The sequence below is a fragment of the Callithrix jacchus genome, chromosome 11 (genome assembly GCF_049354715.1).
Source record: "Callithrix jacchus isolate 240 chromosome 11, calJac240_pri, whole genome shotgun sequence".
Classification (NCBI taxonomy): domain Eukaryota; kingdom Metazoa; phylum Chordata; class Mammalia; order Primates; family Cebidae; genus Callithrix; species Callithrix jacchus.
This window is the reverse complement of record NC_133512.1, coordinates 9,775,385-9,799,154: the sequence shown is the minus strand read 5'-3', so window position 1 is coordinate 9,799,154 and position 23,770 is coordinate 9,775,385.

The window sequence follows — 23,770 nt, the reverse complement described above, 5'->3', positions numbered from 1 at the left end:
TTTTTTTTTTTTAAGACGGAGTTTCGCTCTTGTAACCCAGACTGGAGTGCAATGGCGCGATCTCGGCTCACCGCAACCTCCGCCTCCTGGGTTCAGGCAATTCTCTTGCCTCAGCCTCCTGAGTAGCTGGGATTACAGGCACACACCACCGTGCCCAGCTAATTTTTTGTATCTTTAGTAGAGACGGGTTTCAACATGTTGACCAGGATGGTCTCGATCTCTTGACCTCGTGATCCACCCGCCTCAGCCTCCCAAAGTGCTGCGATTACAGGCTTGAGCCACTGCGCCCAGCCCCAAATAACCAATTTTTACCTTCTCCTTTAGGAAGACCTGTTCAGCACAGGCAATGCACCCCGGTGAAGACTGGTAAACAGATTATACTCAGATGCCCCCATGTAAAGGGTTTAAACATTTATTAGAATTAATCAACATCTTCACCAGTTGGATCAAGGCTTTTCCTACCTAATCTGAAAAGACAATTGAGTTTTCTACACTCCTATTAAAGAAAATAATTCCTAGATTTGGGCTGCCTAAGAGCTTGCAGAGTGAAAATGGCCCATCTTTCACAGTGACAATTACCCAAAACGTATCTTCAGCCCTAGGAATTCTGTACTGCTCGCACTCTGCACGAAGTCTATTGTCTTAAGTAATATAGAAAGACCCAATCAAACTCTAAAAAGGACTCTGGGTAAACTATGCCAGGAAACATAAAAAAAAAATGGCTGTTTTTATGGCCTGCAGCCTTATTACGGGTTCAAGTGGTCTCCAAGGGGAATCTACAGCTCAGCCCTTTTGAAATAGTGTATGGAAGGCCTTTCTTAACCACAGATATCCTGATAGATGTAGATACTTTGGAGCTACAAAATTATGTAATCAACTTAGGATGAGTGCAAAACACATGCCTTGAATACGAAAATCAAAGAATCCCTTTCCCCACTAAGGAAGAGAATCTTGTTACAGCGCAGCTGGGAGACTGGGTCCTATTAAAAACTTGGAAGGAAGGATTTCCAGTGCATCAACGTTCCCCAAACTGGAAGGGACCCTCTGAAGTTCTCCTTAGTACCCCAACTGCAATTCCACTTGTCTCAAATTAAACCTGCGTCTTGTGAAGTCCCACAGATGGATGGAACATGAGGGACTGATCCCACTTGTTCCTGTGAGCCAACCAGCGGTCTCCAGCTTCTGTTCAGAAGAAATGAAAGGGCTGGGTAGCATAAAGATAAGGATTGCCATTCTGCTTCTGGGTATAAGTTGAAATCATACAAAGAGTAACTTATTTGCTGAGTGGGCACGGACTTTAGCCTCTCTACATAATCAGATAAACTGTTGGGTATGCGGAGAATTGCCACTTTCTTCCACTTGCTGATTGCCCAGGCATATTCAACTGGCCAAACTAAGTTTATAGGGATTTATTATTATGATTGGGAAACTGAACATTATAAACATAGTCCCTCTTTTAATGTATCATAGGCACACAGGCCTTAACCCTTTCCTCTCCTATGAAGAGACGAGAAGGCACCTTTTAAATTCAATGAAGGAACAGCTAAATTCTATCCCAACTTCAGGTTATGCTGTACACAATGGACAGCTGTGCAGGTACAGGTATGAAGCAAATTGCCTCTGTGTTTAGAAAGGTACAGTAATAGTCACCACCAGACTGGAACCTGTGATGTGGGATGGTTGCCGCCTCAACAATGTAATCAGATCCTTCTTTTAACAGAGCATATGTGGATGGGATGCCAACATAATTTGCCAAAAACAGGTACCTAACCTCCTCCTTGGGGAGGATTATGGGCTGGTAGAATTCATGGCTGTCTGTATTTACCTTATAACTGGCCTGGAAGGCATATGTGGGGTTGTCCTTATCTTCTGGAACATACCCTCACCAAATTGGACTCTATCCCATCTAACCGAGAAATTGTAAAGGCTCGCCATAAGTGACAAAAATGGGCCACACTGTGGTTCTACCTAATGGCGATATTTTCCCCACTGGCAGCTACAATCAAGTTGAAGCCTTAGCCAAGCACAGTCTGCAGCGTTCAATAATACACACCATTCCCTTACCCTCCTAACTGAGAAAACTTCTCAGATTAGGCAGGTAGCCTTACAAAACTGTATGGCTTTGGACATTTTAACAGTGGTCCAAGGAGGAACTACTTCTTTGGTCAAAACTGAATGTTGCATGTATGTTCCAGACTATTCACATGTTACCGTGGCTATGAAAGCTTTAGACACTCCTATCTCTGCCATGGATGCGCTGTCAGTTGACCCTACATCGACTTAGTTCCAACAACTGCCCAGTTCTTGGAAAGACTTCCTGTTTAGTTTACTTGGAGTGATTTTACTTATTTTGCTTTGCTGCTGTGGAATATATTGTGGTTCTCTTTGTGTAAGAATGCAAGACAAGCTTACTCAATGCTTTCTTAAATTGGACACTTATTAATCTGCCAGATATCACCTTTTGTCAGAACTCAGCTATGAATAACCCTTACTATACCAATGCTTTCTGACTGAGCTCCTCTCTACCTGGAATACAAGAGACCCGATAATTAGGCAGAAATGTCATCACCCCATTCAGCCTGAAGAAGTTATAGATGATGGATCTCCATCCCTCTGCAGGCATGAGGATTAAGGGTTCTCTTGTGAAGGGAGGGGAGAGATATGTCAGAGGTGTTTGAGCCAGAGTGACTCCATCTTGAGTGAGGGCAGGAAAACGAGGTTGGGGCTTGCTGGGCTACATTCCTAGAAAGTTAGGTATTCCTAGCTTCTAGATGTTTACAGTTAAGAGAACAGATGGATAACATTTACTAAACAGACTCAGAGTTAGGAGTGTCCTAATATCCCAATATTGAGAACAGAAGCATTCCTAATTTTGCTTGGAAGATAATACTATCAATTCTTGCAAACTATAGTACTTAAGAAAGTCCATCCTTTATCACAAACCCTTGTAGCAGAGCACATCTCCCCATTATAAAATTTTATCCTATAAATAAATAAGTATTGTAACTAGGGTGATATGTTCCTCCTCTTCTGGGAATGCCCTACTCTGTCTATGAAGTAGCTATTCTTTCACCACTTAATTTTCTTAATAAACTTGCTTTTGCTTTGCACCATGGACTCGCCCTGAATTCTTTCTTGTGTGAGATCCAAGAACCCCCTCTTGGGGTCTGGATCAGGATCTCTTTCCCATTACAATTTCAATAATGTGTTAACTGACCACCTCAGGTTACCCAATACCCTATGTTTTGGTTTGTTTTGTTTGGAAATGGAATCTCTCTCTGTTGCCCAGGCTGGAGTGCAGTGGCACAATCTCGGCTCACTGTAACCTCTGCCTCCCACGTTCAAGTGATTCTCCTGTCTCAGGCTCCCGAGTAGCTGGGATTACAGGCAGGTGCCACCACATCCAGATAATTTTTATATTTTTAGTAGAGATGGGGTTTCACCATGTTGGTCAGGCTGGTCTCAAACTCCTGACCTCACGATCTTCCCTCCTCAGCCTCCCAAAGTACTGGGATTACAGGCGAGAGTCACTGTACCTGGCCTACCTTGTATTCTTAACAAAAATCAGAGTTGGTAGCTCACATCATAACACGCATTCAGTGTAGCTTACACTGTTTGAGCCATGGCTTATACACAACCACTGCAGTAGTTCAGATAAATTAGAATTAGGCTATTGTGGGATATGGATATACAATTTCCCCTGAGTAGATGAACTCATTCATTCAAATAGAGGGGCTAATCTTTGCAAGCAGTCCATTTGATTAATCTTTCCAGTGAGCTGATGAGGTGTTTCACACTTAAACGCAGTAGAATCTTCATAGTAAAGTAAAGCAATGGTCATCAGGTTGTTGCTTGCGTGCCAGCAAAATAATTTGTAAATTACATAGCTTTATAATGTCGAAGACGATGTCTAATTTCAAATTAGATAACTTTTATCAAGTTTTAAATTTTTGAAAATAATGTAATTTTTGAAATATAAACATCAAAATTTTAAATAAAAGCATTCTTTAGAGTGATCTAATAAAATATCACAATTTGATAACATTATCTTCCACTTAAGAATATGCGAAAATAGCTCTTTTTTTAAATTTCAAAATTCTACACCTTTCCTTTTTCTCTTTACATGTAGATTTCTGTTCCACTTCCCTTAGAGACTTTATTATAATAAATACATTTTTATGTTTGAACATTTTATTCATCACCTATCAAATATATCGTCAAAAAAAAAAAAAAGCCCATTAATGATATTGTACCAGTGTTAATTTCCTGGTTCTGATAAATGTGCTATGCTTATGTAACATGTTCAAATTGGGGAAGGTTGAAAGAGGAATAAATGGAAACTCTTTGTACTATTTTTCAACTTTTCTATAAGTCTAAAAATAGTTCAAATAAAGTTAAAAAATAAACGCAGTGCCAAGATTTTCTCAGAGTGATAATGAAGATTTCTTTAACCTGATTTTAAAAATACTATAGAAATCACAAATCAAAGGCTGATCTCAGGCTTACCATGAAATACCAAAGACATTAAAAGTCAGAAAAGTATGCCTTCTATTAGCACTATTACTTATGATTTTTATAAAAAGTCTGGTCATTGCAAAACCAATTAAAATTCATAAGAAGTATAACATTTGGGAAGGAGGAAATCCAATTTTTATAGATAATATAGTTTGCAATCTATAAAGCCTAGGTGAATCAACTGAAAAGTATTAGTAATGATTTGTAACGATGGTGAGGTACAAAATAAACATACAAAAATCAATTGTTTTTCTATTTCACAGTTCAGAATAATATTGAGTAAATAAACTTGATATTATCAACTGAACTATAAACCATATGTCAATAAGAATAATAAAGTTATTTAGTACCTATTTCAGAAAAGCTAAAACCCTATCAAAATTTGATTAAATAGAAAAATATATTTTTCTTCTTAGAAAAACCAGTTATTGAAAAAAAGTAATTCCTCTTAATTTTGAATAAAATTAATGCAATTCTATTTCAAACTGCAATCAAAATATATTTAAAACTTGTTGAAATGATTCTAAGTGACAAAAATTTAAGAAACAAGACCAATGAGGGGAAAATTGCATTTTTTACACTAAAATGTAGTATGAAGCTACAATTATTAAAAAGCATGATATTAGTTCTAGAAGACAATCAGTAGAACAGAATAGGAAACAATTAAGAAGACTCCTCTATATCTAAACATCCTGTCATGATAATTTTGATATTTTAAATTAGAGGGATTAAAAAGGAATTATTTATTAAAGTGTTATTGGAAAAGTTGATAAAGCACTTGGAAAGAAAGAAACCAGATCTCTTACTTCAATCATACATGAAAATAGATTCCAGATGGATTATAGAATTAATCTATAGAAGACCTGAAAAAAAGAGATTCTTTAACTGCAGCAGGAGAATATTTAGAAAGAAGGAATATGAAGAATAGCAGTATTACATTTGATTACGTATAGTCTGTACATATCAAAACAACAAATAAAATTAAAAGCCAAAAGAAAAAGAATCATTAATACATGTCACAATAATATAAGAAAAATGAATATTATATTCTTAAAAATACAGAGATTTTACCAATTAATAAGAAAAGAGATGAGTAGAAGGAAAGGATGGAAAACATAAGTAGTCAATAAACACAGAGAAATTATAAACCTACTAGAAAACAAGGCAATGTAATTCCATATATGGTGAAAACCGTTATTCATTAATTGAACGGACAAGGTTTGTCTCTATTTTAAAAGTATATAGACGTTAATAAGATGAGCTTTCTCACAGATTGTAAGTTAAAGTTGTGACACACCTTTGCAGTAGAGTAAATCACTTTAGCTTTAAAAAGGCAAAATCCTCGGACCTAGTAAATCTGACAACCCAAATGGCTAGCAATGGGGAACTGGTTACATTCTCAGTATCCATCCATGGAATGCTGTCATTATTAGACACGGTTTCTAACTGTGGTTCTTAAAATGAGAAAATGGGTTACACATCAAAGTTACCCAAGGCGATCTTTGAATCCACAGCTTCATGACTCAGCGCTTCTATCCCCCACACCCTCTTTCTGATTTTTTTTTTTTTTTTGGTTTGGTACAGGACTTCGGAGTCAGTTTTTACGTAAATCTCCAGTGGAATCTGATGCAAACCCTCAATTGCAAAACACTGTTCTAAAATAATATTCAACATCATTGGAAATTATTCTGTCTAATGGAAAATATAAAATACAATATTTACTTGTTACCATCCAAAATTTAGGGTATATAGAGTATAATATTATATGTGTAACTTTATTTTAAAAAGAATATTCTCATTTTTACGTTTTCGCTATTTTCAATTTTTTTTAAAATTAACATTACTTAGGAGCAATTACTAATAGTGACAATTAGTTTGGGGAAAAAAAATCTTTTAAAGGAGTTACTGTCCTCTCTTTCCTCATCTCTCTTGCTGCCAGAGATACCTATCCACCCTCTGCCAGTGTTTTCTGAAATATGCCAGGTCCTCGGAGAGCACCTCAAATTTATCCCTACACAACTATGGCATTATTTCCATGTGAATGGTGGAGAGAGAAAGGGAGAGAGAAAAAAGTAAAACATTGTGCACAAGTGAAATGTAGAGTTTAGCTATTATCTAATGAATTTGATCACAGTAGGCAGCCAATCTTGATAATTGTTTTAAAAGATTTTCCCCAATTGCGGCATATAGGAGTGGGATGGAGGTTGGGGTGGATAGTGCAGGACAAAGGTGGTAGTGTCAGGGGATCTAAAACCAAAAAACCTTCAAAACAGTAACAACAACAACAAAACACCCACACACGAAACAAAAACGCAAATGTCTCCTGGGCTCTGCCTCAAAGTAAATAAGAGGTCTCGAGTATTGAGAAAATTCTTCAGACACTTGCACACACAGATTTGTTCACTATATTATGAATCTGTACTTGTTTCTTATTCTATGTTCTAAGAAATACCCAAAGCATTTGAAAAACAGCACTTGAAATATTCATTGATAGTTGGGTGACACGTGTACTTTATACCTAAAGATGAGTGTCAGCTCCTCTCAGGAGGCTACTCATGTGGCCTAGAAAATGAATTAACTGAAAAGTTATTAACTCTTTGATTAATTTCCCCCATATCACTGCTTTTTAGGAAGGTTGAAATTTTCTGAATGTTCAAGGAAAGGACCTGGGCTATCAATATGGAGACCTTAAAATGAATCACCCAATCTGGGAACCTTTGGAGAATTCAAGAGGGCACTGCTAATAATTCTACTGAATACAAACTGGAATTTTTATAGGAAAACAGAGACGTCTGCTTGCTCTCCCTAGGAGTCCTTACTGCTTGAGCACACTGAAGGCTTGGTGAAATCAAGCTGACCTGGAGCCAGTCAGTGACACATCTATCATCAAAATCAGCAATATAAAAAAGTCTAGGTTGAAAATCACAAACAATGCCATCAATGAAATACTGTGCACTTGACTAATTCTCCTGATGTGTAAAACATTCTAAAAGGCCATCTCAGAGAGTCAGGAGCAGGGATATGACAGTAAGTAGGACTATTGTGGTCTCAACTGCAGAGTGATGGTTCAGCCTCGCATGCAGATGATCAGGCTGGGAAAATATGCAATAGAGAACCAACAGTGGTAGACTGGGAAAAGTCAAGCCATTGGACGTGCGTTGGAACTGTGGCAGGATTGAAGGACTGCTACTGGGGTCAGGGTGTTTAAGCTGAAACTGAGGAAGAGTTGGTCAACTGAAGGGGAATGTGAGGGTGGTAGGCAGAGGTGGAAAGTAGGGCATGCAAGAGTATTCGGAGGACAGAGAATGGGAGGGATGACCCAGTTCAGAGCCTGAAGCAAATTTGATTGATTTTTAGAATAGGAGACAAGGAGGGGCTAGAGATGAGGCTGGAACGGCAAACAGGGGGAAGAAGGAGAAGCACCTGCCAACACAGGTTTAGAAGTGTGGGCTTCATCTCTTGAGGGCTCATGGAGGGTTTTGATAAGTGGAAGGACATGGTCAGACTTCATCAGGCTCATGGACTAAAGTGTGGGTTATGGAACAAGACGTGAAGCAATTCTCAGGGCCAGATGGAGGGAGAATGGAAACTCCACAGAAAGAAAGCAGTGGTCTTCTTGGCAAGACTGGAAATCCATGGATAGATTATGGAAAATGCTAGGCAGTAAAATCCATCTGCCTTGTCAGTTAAATAGCATTGAGGGAATGAGGCTGGTAAGAGACCCTGTAAGGAGAGGCCATTCTCAGATTGCATATAATATGGATGGTATGGCCATATATATCTGAGAGGTTTCCACCTTTGGGTGAGCTACTTTGCTAAAGCAGTGATGTCCTAGAGCTGTCTACTAGGCTCAAAAGTTCTCATGGCATTAATTTTTATAATTGGGGTATATGAGTTTCATTAATCTACTACCCATCAATGTACAGAATTGAGGCAGAAGTTGTTTGACATAAACTTCTAAGCAAATGGTTTAAACCTGCAATACAGTGACGTATTTATAGGTGGTTTTGATGTTGTGTTGACTCCGTCTCAGACCGGTTTTTAAATAATTTATTTTCCCAGACACTGATATCTCTGCCAGAACCATAACAAAATGAATGGGATTAGACAGGCTATAAAAATGTGTATGTAGTAGGGGATTGGAGAGGGGGGAACTGACTTCCTTTTTATTTATCAAAGTGGTATATAGCTTAATTATGGAGATGGGCATATTCACAAAGGAAACTTAATCCAGAAGAATCCTGAAAGAAATATTAAAGGAGTATTTGCCAGCCAGAGGGTATACATGGTGTTCGCCCTAACTCTCCTGTTAAAGTTAGAATTCATGTCTCTAGCTTTTTCACATGGTTCTTTATTCCCAGTTTAACTATTTGCTCTCATGTAATTAGGATATTTTTCAAAGCGGTTTGAAAGACAGGAAAAAACTCTATTCTCAGAGGTGTGAAGTCCAAGAAAAAATAAAATAGAATATTTCTGTAATATACATCTTCGTAGAGAACAAGCCAAGACTGTTTCCTGAGAAGTGTGTCCAGAATGGGACAGGGTCCTAAAGCTGAAATCCTAGGCTGAATGGGCAATGCGACCAGGTAGAGCAGGAGGAAGTGGAGCCAAATACGCTCCACTGAGAATATGGCCTTGTGTTTTCAAGAAAATTTAGGATGTCAGGAGCATATTCGGCGCACAGTCAGGTAGAACAATTGATTAGAAACCAAAGTCTCCAAATAAACTGTCTCCATTCCCCCTTTTCACGTCCATCTGATTCCCCTGGTGGGACCCTGGGGAGTCACACAGTAAACTGATGCTGAAGGGAACTGGCCTTGCGGAGCCCAAGCCCTTTGATTGTGTCGCCGGGTTCCCTGCCTCAGGTTACAGCCCCGCAGTCTGTATTGTCCAGACAAAGGAGTAGTGGCTCCTCTCTGAGGACTGCCTGGAGCACAGCCACCCTCCCGTTGTCTACCCGATCTCCAGCCTCCTCCTGTTTCTTCCTTCAGCACCCGCCTTCTGAGTTTCTTGAGTAAAAACATAAAAACCAGTCAAGCCCTGCAGTGGACTTCACGGTGCCAGGCAGGCGTGGAGCACCAGCTTCCCTCCCTGAGCCTCTTTCTGCAATAGGCTGACCTGGAATTTCCATTTCCACTTATTTGCTTTCTGGGAAGGGTGTATCCCAGCTCTCTGTAGATATCTCAGGGTAGACAGGACAAAGGGAGTGGCCTCCATTTATAAGAAAAGACTTGAGTGCCTAGTAAAATTCAGGTTCTTTTCACTTATCACTATGACCCAGCTATCCACAATCTTAAACTTCTTTCTTTCTACGTTGTTTTTTTTTTTTTTTTTCAGAGACAGTGTCTAGCACTGTTGCCCAGGCTGGAATGCAGTGGCACCATCATAGCTCACCACAGCCTCAGAACTCCTGGACTGAAGCAATCCTCCGGCCACAGTCTCCTCAGAAGGTGGGACTACAGTTGTGCATCACCATGCCTGGCTAATTTTTTTGAAGTTTGTTTTAGAGACCGGGTCTTACTATGTTTCCTACTCTGGTCTTGAACCCCTGGCCTCAAGTGATCTTCCCACTTTGTCCTCCCAAAGCACTGGGATTACAGACATGAGCCACCATGCTCAATCCCTGATCTTAAATTTGTAAACAAAGATTCTTTGAGCCAACAAAGTCAGGGAAAGCTAACAATTTTGCTGAGTTGAAATTATGAAGCTCTTAAATTTTGTTGTTGTTGTTGTTTGTTTGTTTGTTTGAGATGGAGTCTTATTCTGTCACCAGGCTGGAGTGCAGTGGTGCAATCTCAGATCACTGCAACCTCTGCCTCCTGGGTTCAAGCGATTCTCCTGCCTCAGCCTCCTGAGTAGCTGGGACTGCAGGTGTGTACCACCATGCCCAGCTAAGTTTTGTATTTTAGGTAGAGACAGGGTTTCACCATGTTGGCCGGGTTGGTCTCAATCTCCTGACTTTGTGATCTACCCTCTAAGCCTCCCAAAGTGCTGGAATTGAAGGTGTGAGCCACTGCGCCCAGCTGAAACTCTTAGATTTTAATGCCAACAATGAGATTGTACTTACTATGTGTCAGGCACTATTCTAAAAATGACACATCTATTTACACATATGATTCTATGGCAACCCCATGAGGTGGTGTGTTTTTCTCTTTATTTCACAGACAAGAAATAAATGCTTTGCTTGATGTCATATAACAAGCAGGTGTCAGAGCTGAGATTTGAACCCAGGGCTTCTGGCCCTAGAGCAAGTGGCTGGCACCACTGTACTACACTACGTAGTTGTATGTGTGGGTAGTATGAACACACATTCAGCTATCACCGATTGATTGCTTGGAAAGAATGCTTTTCCAGTTGATTTCTCCTTTCTCAACCAATAATTATTAATTTTTTGACAAATCTTAAGAACGCTTTCTTTCCCTTCTGCAAAGGCCGCTCCCCATGTGACCTGCAGAAGCTCTAGTTTTTGGTATTTAGAAGGTGGTGGGTGAAGGATGAAGGGGAGGTAGAAAGGGAGAGGGTCAAAAGCAGGAGCCCTAATTTCCTGGTCTAGGTTAGAGGTCCCAAAGTCAAGTTACAATGTAGATTGCTAATCCCACCCTGAGTAGCTCTCTTAGTAAGTCTGGGATGGAGTCCAAGAAATTGCATTTCTAGCAAGTATCCAAGCGGTGCTGATGCTGTTTGTCAGGGGTCAGCACTTTGGGAAGCACTGACCTAAGAGGTCACTTGAGTTGGCACTTTCACACCTAGACCAAGTGAGCCATGAAAAAGAATCTATCTTGGGGTAGATCGCCTTCCAGAAGCCACTGTTTCTCATTCTGCCTCTGAAGGCTGAGATTTGAAGAGCTTTGCTTTTTGTTAAAATGCAAATTGGGGGTCTCTGGGAAAAAGGAGGCTTGAGCGTAATCACCTAGAGAATCACCGATGGTCCTGGAGCTTCTCCAAGACCCACATCAACAATTTACTCTGAATCGTGCCCTTTTTATATATGAATTTGCACACTGACAGCGGGATGGATCTGACTGTTTTCATAAGATCTCTATTATTTCTTTGCCTTTTCTGAGGTTTCTGATTTTTTTTTTTGCACATTTTGCACTGAGATTCCCTTGCATGATTCTCAGCTATTGCAAGTGAGAGAATGTTGCAAGCTAGCTGCCCAGTCTTGTTTATCTTGGCACTAAATAGGGGGTTTCAGCTTCCCCAAAATACTGACAAAAGTCTTTTCGACTTCATTTCTTTTCCATAACCTCAATGAAGAATGTCTTAGTAGGAAGGAATGAGAGGAAAACAAAGCCATTGAAAGAGGTTCAAAGGTTTAATCTCCATCACACTCTCCTTATTGCGCATACCTAAGACCAGCTCCTGCAAAGGACCTTTGCTAGTCAAAGTCAAGGCTTAGTTAATTTCAATTTTAACCACATTGAATTCTCGACATTAGGGAGCCTGTAAGGCAAACTGGTTTTTTTTTGTTGTTTGTTTGTTTTTGAGACAGAGTCTCACTTCCTCACCTAGGCTGGAGTTCAGTGGCGTGGTCTCAGGTTACTGCAACCTCTGCCTCCTGGATTCAAGCAATTCTCCTGCCTCAGTCTCCCAAGTAGCTGGGACCACCGGCACACATCACCATGCCTAATTTTTGTGTATTTTTGGTAGCGACAGGGATTCACCATGTTGGCTAGGCTGGTCTCGAACTCCTGACTTCAAGTGATCCACCTGCCTTGGCCTCCCAAATGCAAACTATGTCTTTTGAAAAATGTCCTATACAGAGATTTCACTGCTTTGTACCTGGGTTGAGTTTGGGGACCAGGTGCTGATCACAAGTAGATCACAATACTTGCCATCTAGCATATTCTGAAGGCCGTGCTTCCCTCTAGCCCCATGTTGGTCCTGATTTTCCCTAGGAATGGACCTATAGCTTACCTGAAGATGCCAGTTTAGGTGTGGAAGCCATTCCTCCAAAGAAAAATTAGGAGCAATATTGCTCCCCAAGAGTGATGGTGATCGTAAGGAATGAAAGACAAAAACGAACACTTCAGTTTTACAAAATGGCTACTTTCTCCTGCAGAAAAGAAACTCCAGGATAACACTGGGAGGCACAATTCAAAGCGAGTGACATTGGTCTTCAGGTGTCCTCTGCTGTTTCTTTCCAGCTGGCCCTGTTAACTCTTCAAGAGGTAGTTAATAAGGTTTAACTTTTTATAAGGGTTTTCTCATTCTATAGCAAACGTTGGAACACAGAACACATCACCATCCAACACAGCATTCTGTGAAAATGAAGTGTTTGTTCGTGGCTACGCTGTTAGGTCCCTGTCTTCATAGCGCAGCAGTAAAGCCTTCGTGATCTGAATGAATGAATCTGTAAAAGTGACGGATGGTGGAGTTAGTGCTTTGCAATGGGAGTACCTTGGAGCATATCTTGGGAATTACCAACACATTAAACCACATTAAATAGATAAGTTCAGATAGTCCCAGTCTACACGTAAGTATCTGCCGTGCAATCCATGCTCTGCTGGGTGCTGTTAGGAGACAGAGGAATGAAGCTCTTGTTTGTTGTTTTTAGGAATGCTGTAATTTTTTAAAGTCTTGAATAAGTAAGAAAATAATAATAATGTAATAAATGAATAGGCTAGAATCAGTTCCAAACTATAAGGGAAGAGAATGAAGCAGAGAGGCTTTATTTCAGTTTCCATGTTGGCATACTGTCTGTCTTGGCAGGGAGGAGGGAAATGGGATTGAAAGCAGAGAAACTGGAAAAAAATGTATGCATGGTAGTCAAAACGTGCGTGGCTTGTGTTGTGACAGCGAGAGTCCTGGCCTGGCGCGAACAAAATGGATCGGAGTTGAATGAAAGAGAAAGCCAGGCAGATAAGATGGTGTTAATTAATGGAGCCTGAATAATCGAGCCTGGATACAGGCTCAACATCTGAATTTCCATAGGCAAGAGGGAGCTACTGCAGGCTTTTCAGCCGGGAGATGACAAGATGAAAACAGTGTTTTAGAAAATTAATTAGGGAGTGGTAGTGGGCGTGGGCTGGAGATGGAGAGAGAAGTCAGAGAAAGTGGAAACCTTTTGCAGGCCTCTCCATTCCTGAGAGCTGCGGCTGGTAAGAGAGTGTGGCAGAGGGAGTGACCCTCCTCTGCCTGTGACATTGCACACTTCTGACGATGAGCCCTTCCCTCCAGCCCTCGGCCTCTGTGATGTTTCAGTCTCTGTTTCTCCTTCATCTCTTCTTTTCTTTGGCCTCCTGCACTGGTTTCTTTTCTGACTCACCACTAATGTAGGTGTTCCTTGAGATTCTTTCCATCTTCTTTCTCATCCTCCACTCTCCTGGCTTCAGCCATAATCTACATAAACATTCATCCCAAATTTATGTCTATTCTTGATCTCTATCCAGCGATCTTTGCCTGTATTTCCAAGTGCCTCTTGAACATTCCCACCTGAGTATCTGACCAGCACTGAAAACTTAATGTCTAAAACAATACACATCATCACCAAGGTCCAAACCAACCTCTGCCTCAGATTCTCCTCTTTCTATAATGGAAACAAGATTCTCCAAGTTACAGAGGCCCAAAAAGCTCAGACACCCATCCAAAGCAACTTTTCCTCTTCCTGGCTCTGAGGCCATGGATGCAGAGTAACTTGGCTACCTTTCCTTTGCTCTCAATAGTAATCAGGTACTATAGATCCCAGCTTTCTCCCATTTTTATGCCTCTATAACATTGTAATTCTGATCTTCAGTCCTTCTCACTCATGCCTTTGACATTGCCACCCAAGCCATGCTCTGATCACAACCCTGCTTGGCACAGAAACGTCCCCCTTGATATAAGATCTCAGGGCAGCCTTTTCAAACGTTTAGGCCACAACTCTCCCGGCTTTGTACTGCACTGGACCCACACCTGACAACAAAATATGCATTATTTATGTCCCAAATCTCCATGCAACCACACCCTTGCCTCATCATGTCTCTTGAGCATGAAACTCCCCATTTCTCTCTCACAATATGCATCTATAGAAATTAGTTCCATCTTTTGAGATCCATTTCAAGTCCTACCTTCTCTATAAGGATTTTCTCCAAGCCCCCAACATAAGCGCCTCCTTCTTTCTTTGACTTCCATGCCAGTGTCATTTTTCAGCTTTATGCCCTACTTCGCTGCATTCCACTACAGCTTCTCTATCAGATGACACGTTTCTCATGGCCCAGGAAGGTGTCAACGATCTCCATTTTCCTTACAACTACAGGATGCTCTGTACACAGTGAATACTTTTATCAATAAGACAGAAAATAAATAAATCCAAGTAAGTGTAGGAAAAGAAATTCCACCAAATGGCATGACCATTCGCAAAATCAAAGAAATTGCAAGGTCAAGAGATGTCACAAAAAAGGACAATAAGAAAATGTGCTTGATAACAAAATATGCTCATGTTTTGACCAGCTCAGCCGAGATGGTCCTTCCTTGCAACATACGTGAAGGATTCGTAGTATGTTTCAGCTCTGCTTCAGTGCATAGTTAATAGGCAAGTTGTGAGGACGTAGATATAATTGGTGTTAGGTAAGAGAATATTTCTAGCTATAATCTTCAATATTACTCTGTGCTACTGATCTGAGGAACATATTTATTCCTTTGCCATATGCATCTTACCGGAATTTTGTTTTTTCTGTAACAAACCCAAACAGAAGATTTGACTTCATTCTTTCCTTAAGACCTTTTGCTTATTTGTTTTGTTTTGTGTAGGAGGGAATAATGTTAGCAGAAGTGGGCTTATTTCAAAACGTGTGAGTCAAACAGTAATTCTCTCCTTTATCCCACCACTCTGGCTGACTGGAACCAAGGAAAATTTACAGTCCAAAGCAGTCCTAAGTCTGTTTTGTGTATTAGTAACGCTCTCGGACTGTACAGGACAAGAGAAGGCGGAGCTCATGCTCCACAGCTTTGCAAAGCCCTGTGTCATTTTCAAATCTTCCTGTGTTTTTTTGTAATGATCTGGCAATCCAAACAATTTGGTATGAAAGCTGTCCTAACTCATTTACCCCCGCTGGCATTATATAATGAAAACCAAGGAATTGCATTATGAATGTTACAAAGGCCATTCAGATATGAATGTAAATATAAGACATGTATTTTTATATAGCAGCGGCTTCAGGAATTTACAAAAATTATAAGTTTTGGTGTTCTGGACAGAGTTACTACCTCCCTGATTTTCCGTGGAGCCCTCTTAAAATAAGGTATGAGGCCAACAGCAACCAAATCACAAGATAGGTTATTTTAAAGCATGGTGACAATAATTAGCTAAGTAATCAAACATCTTTCCAAAGATAAAGTAATACTTCCTTAAATTTACCTTTGAAACTGTCTCTAATCCCCTGGCTCTATCTTTTTCCTAATCCCAATAGAGCTGGCAAGAAACTGCATTATGAATGTTATACAGGCCATAGAATATTGTTTATAACTCAATGTTAGAGGATAAACATGTTTTGCTATTAAAAATCATGGAGGCTGGCATGGTGACTCACACCTGTAATGCCAGCACTTTGGGAGGCTGAGGCAGGAGGATTACTTGAGCCTCGGAAGTTGAGACTGGAATGAGTCATGGTTGTGTCACTGCACTCCAGCCTGGGTAAAAAGCAAGATCCTATCTCAAGTCAATCAATAAGTAAATTAAAACAAAAATCTTAGAGTGTAAGAACTACTATAGATCCTTGCGAAAAGATACAGAGTAACAATACTGTTCAAATATTTTGTCACTTGAGTATGAGGTAATGATTGCAAACATTAGAAGAACAGTTAGAAATAGATCACCCAGTTTTCACCAAATAAGAATCAACACAAACATGTAGCTTCATTGGCCCAGAGCTCCACAGCTTTTGAAGCTCAAGCATATTTTGTCATTGTCCTTTTTGTGAGTAAATGCTAGTTCTCTCTTTCTAAATATTTTTATTTGGTGGGGAGAGTCAGTAAAATAGTGAGTGAAGTTTCATAAAGAAATGGCCAGAGTAGCAATCCTCAAAATGAATTGAGGAGTTGGAAACAGGTACAACCAAGCAAAGTGGTTCTGAGAAATCACATGTGACGCGGGAGAGTACCCCCAAAGAACAGACATTCACAGGCTGCGCTAAGCTCTCAGTCAACCTAGAAATGATGGTAAGGCAGAGCTCCTGCAGATCCCCTTATCCAATATTGGCTTAGGCAGAAATACTTCTACCTATGAACGGCAAGCAAAGGGTTCTTGAAATTGGAAGGCAAGGGTGAGACCCCTGAATAAAGCAGATGGAGGTGATTTTTACATAGAATAAATATCGCTTTCTGCACTTAGAAAAAAAATCCTTCAACCTCAAATAAAAGCACAGTAGAGAGTAGATTTAGATAACAGGAAGGGAAGGCAGCCTATGTACAATGGCGGGAACGAAGCACTGAGGGTGAGAGCCCTGAGCTCTCTCCCAGGCTCTGCTGCTGCTCTCTGCTCAGCCTGGTTAAATCACAGGGCCTCTGAGTGCTTCCCTTTCTTCCCTGGGAAATCAGAAAGTGACCTCTTCCTCGGCCAAAACAAAGAAACAACTGGCCACCCCTCTGGTGTTTCCTGTATCTGGAAAGGGCAATATTTTGTACCCAATTGCTCACGTTGGAAGCTTGGATGTCATTCTTGGCTTTTTCATTCCCTTTAACTCCCACATTCAAACCGGACCAAATTCTGCTCACTCCCTTTCCTACGTATCTGTCAAAGAAGCCCACATAGCTCTCGTCCCACTGATCCGCAATAATCTAGGCCACTGCAATTTCTCCCTCAAATACTGCAATTATCTACACAGATCTCCCCAAATCTTCCCTTGACTCCTGCCAAACAATTCTCCCCACACTGCAGCTGGAACAAGACTTTAAAAACACAATCTGGTTTTTTCATTTCCCATATGAAAATACTTCATTGAACTTACATGCTCTTAGGGAAAATTTTAGCACCTACTTGCTCTGTACTTTCTGTTCCATCCACGGCAGGTTCTTCTAAAGTCTTTTGTCCCTCCACACCTCTGTCCTCCAGCCTGCACCCATTATCCTCTTTAACCCTGGAGCTCTCTGTATGCCACCTGCCTCTACCTGGCATCCTTCAGGTCTTGATCAACCTGGCCTCAGGAAAGCCTTCCTTAATCCCTGACTCCAGGCCAGCCGCCTCCTGAGATGGCTCCATGCTTCACACTCCACCCAGCACATCTCGCACTTGCACTTATTTCTTTCAAGGTAAGTATAGTGGGGCTGACTGGTGGCCCCCTGAAAAGATATGTCCATATTCTAACCCTCAGAACAGAACCTGAGAATGTGCCCTTCTCTAGAATAAGAGTTTTTATAGATGCAGTTAAGTTAAAGATCATCCTGGAGTCAGGGTGTTCTGCTAACTCCAGTTACAGGTGTTCTGCTAAGGTTTGAGTCACAAACATGGATAAGACAATCATGTGAAGGCATATGCAGAGATTATACTTATGCAGCTCCAAGCCAAGAAACACCAGAAGCTGGAAGAGGCAAGGAAGGACTCTCCCCTGGAGCCATAGGAAAGTGCAGCCCTACAGACAACTCGATTTCATACCTCTACCCTCTCAGTTTGTGGCAAAATAAATTTCTGTTGTCTTAAGCCAGTGAGTGATAACTTGTTATGGCAGCGCTGGGCAGCTAACACAGCAAGAAAGAATATCTCTGCCCTGCTAGATTGTAAACACCAAGAGGCGGGAACTCTGCCTACTCACTGTTGAGCTTGGCATATCAGAGGCCACTTGTAACTGATAGCCCAATTAGATGGCTAATTTTCAACTTTGTGTAAACAATCCTAAGGTCAAAGTAACCTATGTTAACTGGGGAAATAGCCATCCAAGCTGCCATCTTGAAGAAGGAGTTACGGAATCAAAGATGATTTTTCTTTACTCCTGAAGTTCAGATCCTCCGTACAGCCTCCAGTAAACCAATAACTTAGCTCAAAGCTTTGGGTTAGGCTGGTGATCTGCCTGGAAAACCATTGCTACTCATCACTCTGAACAGCAGTGATATTCAAAATACTTAACAGTATATCATGAGTTCCAACCCAAGAGGATAAATGCGGTCATAGAAGAGAGCAGGATCTTGGAGACCCCCACCATGCTGCAAATGATCTCTTCAGTTGTGCTGTTATAAAGAGATGTGTGTGTGTTTTGGAGCACTGTGCCCTCTAAGACTCCATTCATTTTTTTTTTCGTTTTTTTTTTTTTTTTCATAAAATTGCGCCAATGACTCGAGCTCTTCTGAGCTGTCTATGAATTTCGCCTCTGTGATATTCAGACATGCATCTGTAGCAGCAGCTTGCATCCTCTCATGGTGGGACCTCATAGACTCATATCGTATTCATGCTGTTTCTCAACTGTAATTTCAGGTTCTTGACTGTAAAGGGTCACATTTTATTTTTCTTCCCATTTCCTGGAGTTTGCTTAGAGTTTTTTGTTTTTATTTTTAAAGTCTGATGCTTGATAATTTGTTTCCATGCTTGATTTGCAGACAATTGATGTCATGGACTGTTCCCTGAAATCAAAGCCAGTTTTTCAGCAGCCATAGCTGTCGACTGGAACAGATTATAAAGAGTGCTATTGTTTAAAGTCAGGGTCATTTGATAAACTGTGTGGATTTGTAACAGAGGTTGGCCATCTTTGTGACTTAATATCAACTTCCTTCAATAATTGATGTAAAACAGAATTCGTATCTGGATGGAACTCAACTTCTTAAGCACTTTCACATCTTTTAGAGCATTAAGCCATGACAAAAATATTTTCAGATAAAAATAATTATTTGAGATAAAAATAATAAAATTGGGAGGCCAAGGTGGGTGGATCATGAGGTAAAGAGATCGAGACCATCCTGGTCAACATGGTGAAACCCCATCTCTACTAAAAAAAAATACAAAAAATTAGCTGGGCATGGTGGCGTGTGCCTGTAACCCCAGCTACTCAGGAGGCTGAGGCAGGAGAATTGCCTGAACCCAGGAGGCGGAGGTTGTGGTGAGCCGAGATCGCACCATTGCACTCCAGCCTGGGTAACAAGAGCAAAACTCCGTCTCAAAAAAAAAAAAAAAAATAATAATAAAATTGTGTGTTCAAATTTATAAGGAATCTTTATATTACAAATATGTCTCCAAATATATTTGGTTCCTGGTTTTAGAGAGAGAAGATTTTAATTTATTTTTTGAGATGAAGTCTTGCTCTGTCTTCCAGGCTGGAGTCCAGTGGTATGATCTCAGCTCACTGGAGCCTCTGCCTCCCTGTTTCAAGCAATTCTCCTGCCTCAGCCTCCCAATTAGTTGGGATTACAGGCACATGCTACCATGCCTGGCTAATATTTTTGTATTTTTATTAGAGATGAGGTTTCACCAGGCTGACCTTGTGATTCACCTGCCTCGGCCTCCCAAAGTGCTGGGATTACAGGCATGAGCCACCATGCCTGGCCTGAGAGAGAAGACTTTAATAGTGAGGAATAACTGTGTTATCTCATCTACTGTTCACTAGTACCTTGCCAACTTCATATCATAAGATGAATAAATTCAGAATAATTAAGAGTGACCTTTGCAGGTCTCACGTTTATGAAATGGAAATCTCAGGGCTGGAGCAATATTTCTTAATCCATGTTCAGTTTTCTGATCACTTATTCCTGTTGAAGTTTATAATCTCATTTTTCTCACAAGGAAATAATCCCAGAGAGACAATTCATAACAGGGAAATTCAAAGGATAAATAAACTGGAAATTGTGTTTGTGCATAAAGGGTATTTGAAGATCAGTTGGTCCTGCACATAAGTTTATGTGAAACCCCTTCTGGTGCTTACCAAGGTACACTGGTACCATTGGAATGGATGGGACTCTGCATTCTCCTAATTTCATCCAAAACTACATTGATTTTGTATGTTTTATATCAGTGAATCTTCTTAAAATCTTATTTTCAGAAAGGATTCAACTCCTAAAAACCAAAAACAAAACCCACAATCACACAATATAGAAACCACATACATATTGAATCCCTAACGTCAAGGATGAAGACACATTACATCCCAGCAAGGCCAGGAGGACTAGAACTCAGGTCCTTGGCCTCCCAACCCTCACTATATGCTATGCCAGGCCTGTTTCCCCATTTATAGCCTCAGGGAGTGGGCCCTCAACATCACAGAAAGAGGCCTTAGTTTTCCTTCCACACAGTCTGGAAACATGAAATGTGGCTGAGAGGGAGAATGTCATGGTGGCCACGGAAATCCACGTTCCTGCCACAGCTGCAATGTCAGGCTTATTTGTGTCTTCCCCAGAAAAGCAGACAATAAGGTCTGTGAGAGGAACCTGTGGGACTTTTCATTCATTGCCCTAAGCCAGGTTCTTTTGTAAGTGTGATTCACACAGACCTAACAATAGACCAAAACAGCTGAGACAAGACCAGAGCTTGTCTTCCTCTGTTATGGGAATAATTTAGATAGGCCACATGCAAGATGCTCACCTGGAATTTGACTGAGACGCTCCATCTTTTCTGAGACATGCTGGAAGATCTTTAAAATGACCTCGTATATGATTATGGAGCAAACTATATTGATGATACATGCAGACTTTTCCCTTAGATCTTGGATGTTTGACCAGATTCCTGTTGCAATTATCTGGATTCTGCCAGTGGAAGGCTCCACTAATTACCAAAATCTCCAAATAAAAGATAGAACCTCATTAGAGATTTGTAAGAACTTTCTGCCGTTATTTCTGTTGTTGGAGGCGGAAGTGTCTTGGTCTTAAATAGATGAAGACCGTTTGTCTACTCCAATGACAAGTGGTAGGAAGGCAAAAACAGGGTCTATGGCAAGTCGTTTTGGGAACAATGTACTTTTTGATACTGTGTGCTTTCCATGAAATCTCATATTATTAGCCTATCTATATCAGACCAGACATCTTTTTACCCTTTTATCGAACTCTGCATTTTTACATTTCATTCTACTAAAACTCTCCACAGGAAGTAATTCCTTGCCAGCATTTAGGAATGATTGGATGGGACGACTAATGAGAAATCCTAGAGAAGTAATGGCAAATGAACGCCTTGAAAAGGTGTCCATGTGATAGACACGATAGAAACTTCTCTTCTTCGTTTTCCTATCAGAAGTGCAGTGTTGTTTCTGCTGCCCCACCAAGGAGGGCAACAGTTCTTAAACAAGATCTGACATTTACTTGAAACCAATAGTTTCCAGTGAAGGGTTTTTAGGATAAATGCAGGCTGACTGGTAAATATTGGTTTAATCTTCAGAGAAAATTAAAAGCTTGTGGTTTGGGGACTGACGGCAGAAGGCAGATGTATAAGGACTAGGGACTGAAGAGCTGGTAAATCCCCAAATAATGTTCTCTTTTCCAGCTCCAGACTAAAGAGCCAGAGCATACCCATTCATTTTCTCTTAAAGGAAAGAATTATCCCAAACCTAGGAGCCTCGAGTCAAATTCAATCACCCTTTCTCAATGCTTTGCTGAGTAGTGCCATACATTAAGCTCGCCTCATAACTTAGACACCCAAGGGCCTGGTAGAGTAGAAATCATGGTAATTTGTGCTACTTTTTGTGGAGACTGTGTCTTATAAACTGAGCATAATAGTATGTTGTGCAATGCCGTTTATTGCCGAATTACAGTTCACGTGGGCATGTTTAGCTGAATAGTGTTAAGTTGTTTTCTTTCACATATAGTCTTGCAGGAACCTTTGGAAAACGTTTTTCCTCATCCAAACTTACTGTAATAATGTACATGTCTTATTCAACTCATTCTTCCTACACAAAAGAGCTGCCTCATCTCCCATGAGCCCCTGGCTTCTGCTGCTGTATTTTGTTACCTTTTGTCTTTCGTGGTATGGTATTAGCCTTTTCAGAAAGAGTCCAGGATAGGACACCAGCAAGCATTCAGCCCCACCATCTATGTTTTGAAGTGGGATTCACCCCTGAGTGAACCAGAGGCCAGGGATAGCTATTAGCCACAAAAAGACACTTCCTGACCCTTTCTGTCCACCACCCTGCCCTGCCTCAGAGGATAAGAACATCCCACCACCTCCCGGAAGAGGAGCACACAGACACACAACCAAGGGAGCCGGGCGTGGCTCAGCTAGCCACTGCCCAGAAAAGGTTTTCTGTAAAACGTATCTGTTAAAGAGGTTTTGAGGTCAAGAAAACGTGGGAGACACAGACATTTCCCAGGGAAGGATTTCAGTATCACTGTTGGTGGTTCAGTTCATGGTGTTTTTCTTATTCTATGAAAGATTCCACAAGCAAATGGGTTAAATTTCATAACAGGGCCAAAAGAAAAAACAACAGCAACAAAAACTAACCCATGAACAAGGTTAGACAGAAATGCCCTTAGCAGGAATCTCTACCTTGCATAAAGCCTTGAGGTGTCTATATGTCATGGACGCTGTGGGTTGGTGGCCTGTCAGGGAATTCTGCAACCTCTTTGGGTGACAGAGGCATACCAGCAACCTGTGTGCTGCCGCTGCTGAAGGCATTCCTCAAGGTGCAATTCTCAACAGTCACGAAACAGTGTGGCTCCTCACAGTGGCTCAGCATGGACAGGTATTTCCATTTTTTATTTGGCCATTGGTCTTCACCATGAGAAAACAATGTCTTGGGCTGGAGAGTAGGCAGAACACAACTCCCAGTGAAACAGGTTTGTTAGCCCAATTGCCCTGCATAACTGGATGGAAGAGATATAATTTAGAATACAGTTAACCTAATAAATGTGTTCTTATTCAGAGACATAGAACACTCAGAGTCCTTTATTACTGAATTATTAGATTGGTGCAAAAGTAATGGTGGGTTGCTTTTTTTTGCCATTGAAAGTAATGGCAATATATTGCTACAGATCCTATTTTGTTAGCAGAACTAGTTATATACATGGCTGAGTACTCAAAGATTCCATTCCAACCTCCCAAATCTTGTTTCTTTTTTTCTGTCTGCCGTCTTCCTCTCTCCTACTCAGGAAGTCAGCCTGAAAGCTCAGCTCCATTATCTTTAGGACCAAATCTTAATTTCAGCAAAATGGTTTAGAAAAACCTCTCTTTTGGGAGGCCGAGGCGGGTGGATCACGAGGTCAAGAGATCTAAACCATCCCGGTCAACATGGTGAAACCCCGTCTCAAGCAAAAATACAAAAAATTAGCTGGGCAAGGTGGTGCGTGCCTGTAATCCCAGCTACTCAGGAGGCTGAGGCAGGAGAATTGCCTGAACCCAGGAGGCGGAGGTTGCAGTGAGCCGAGATTGCGCCAT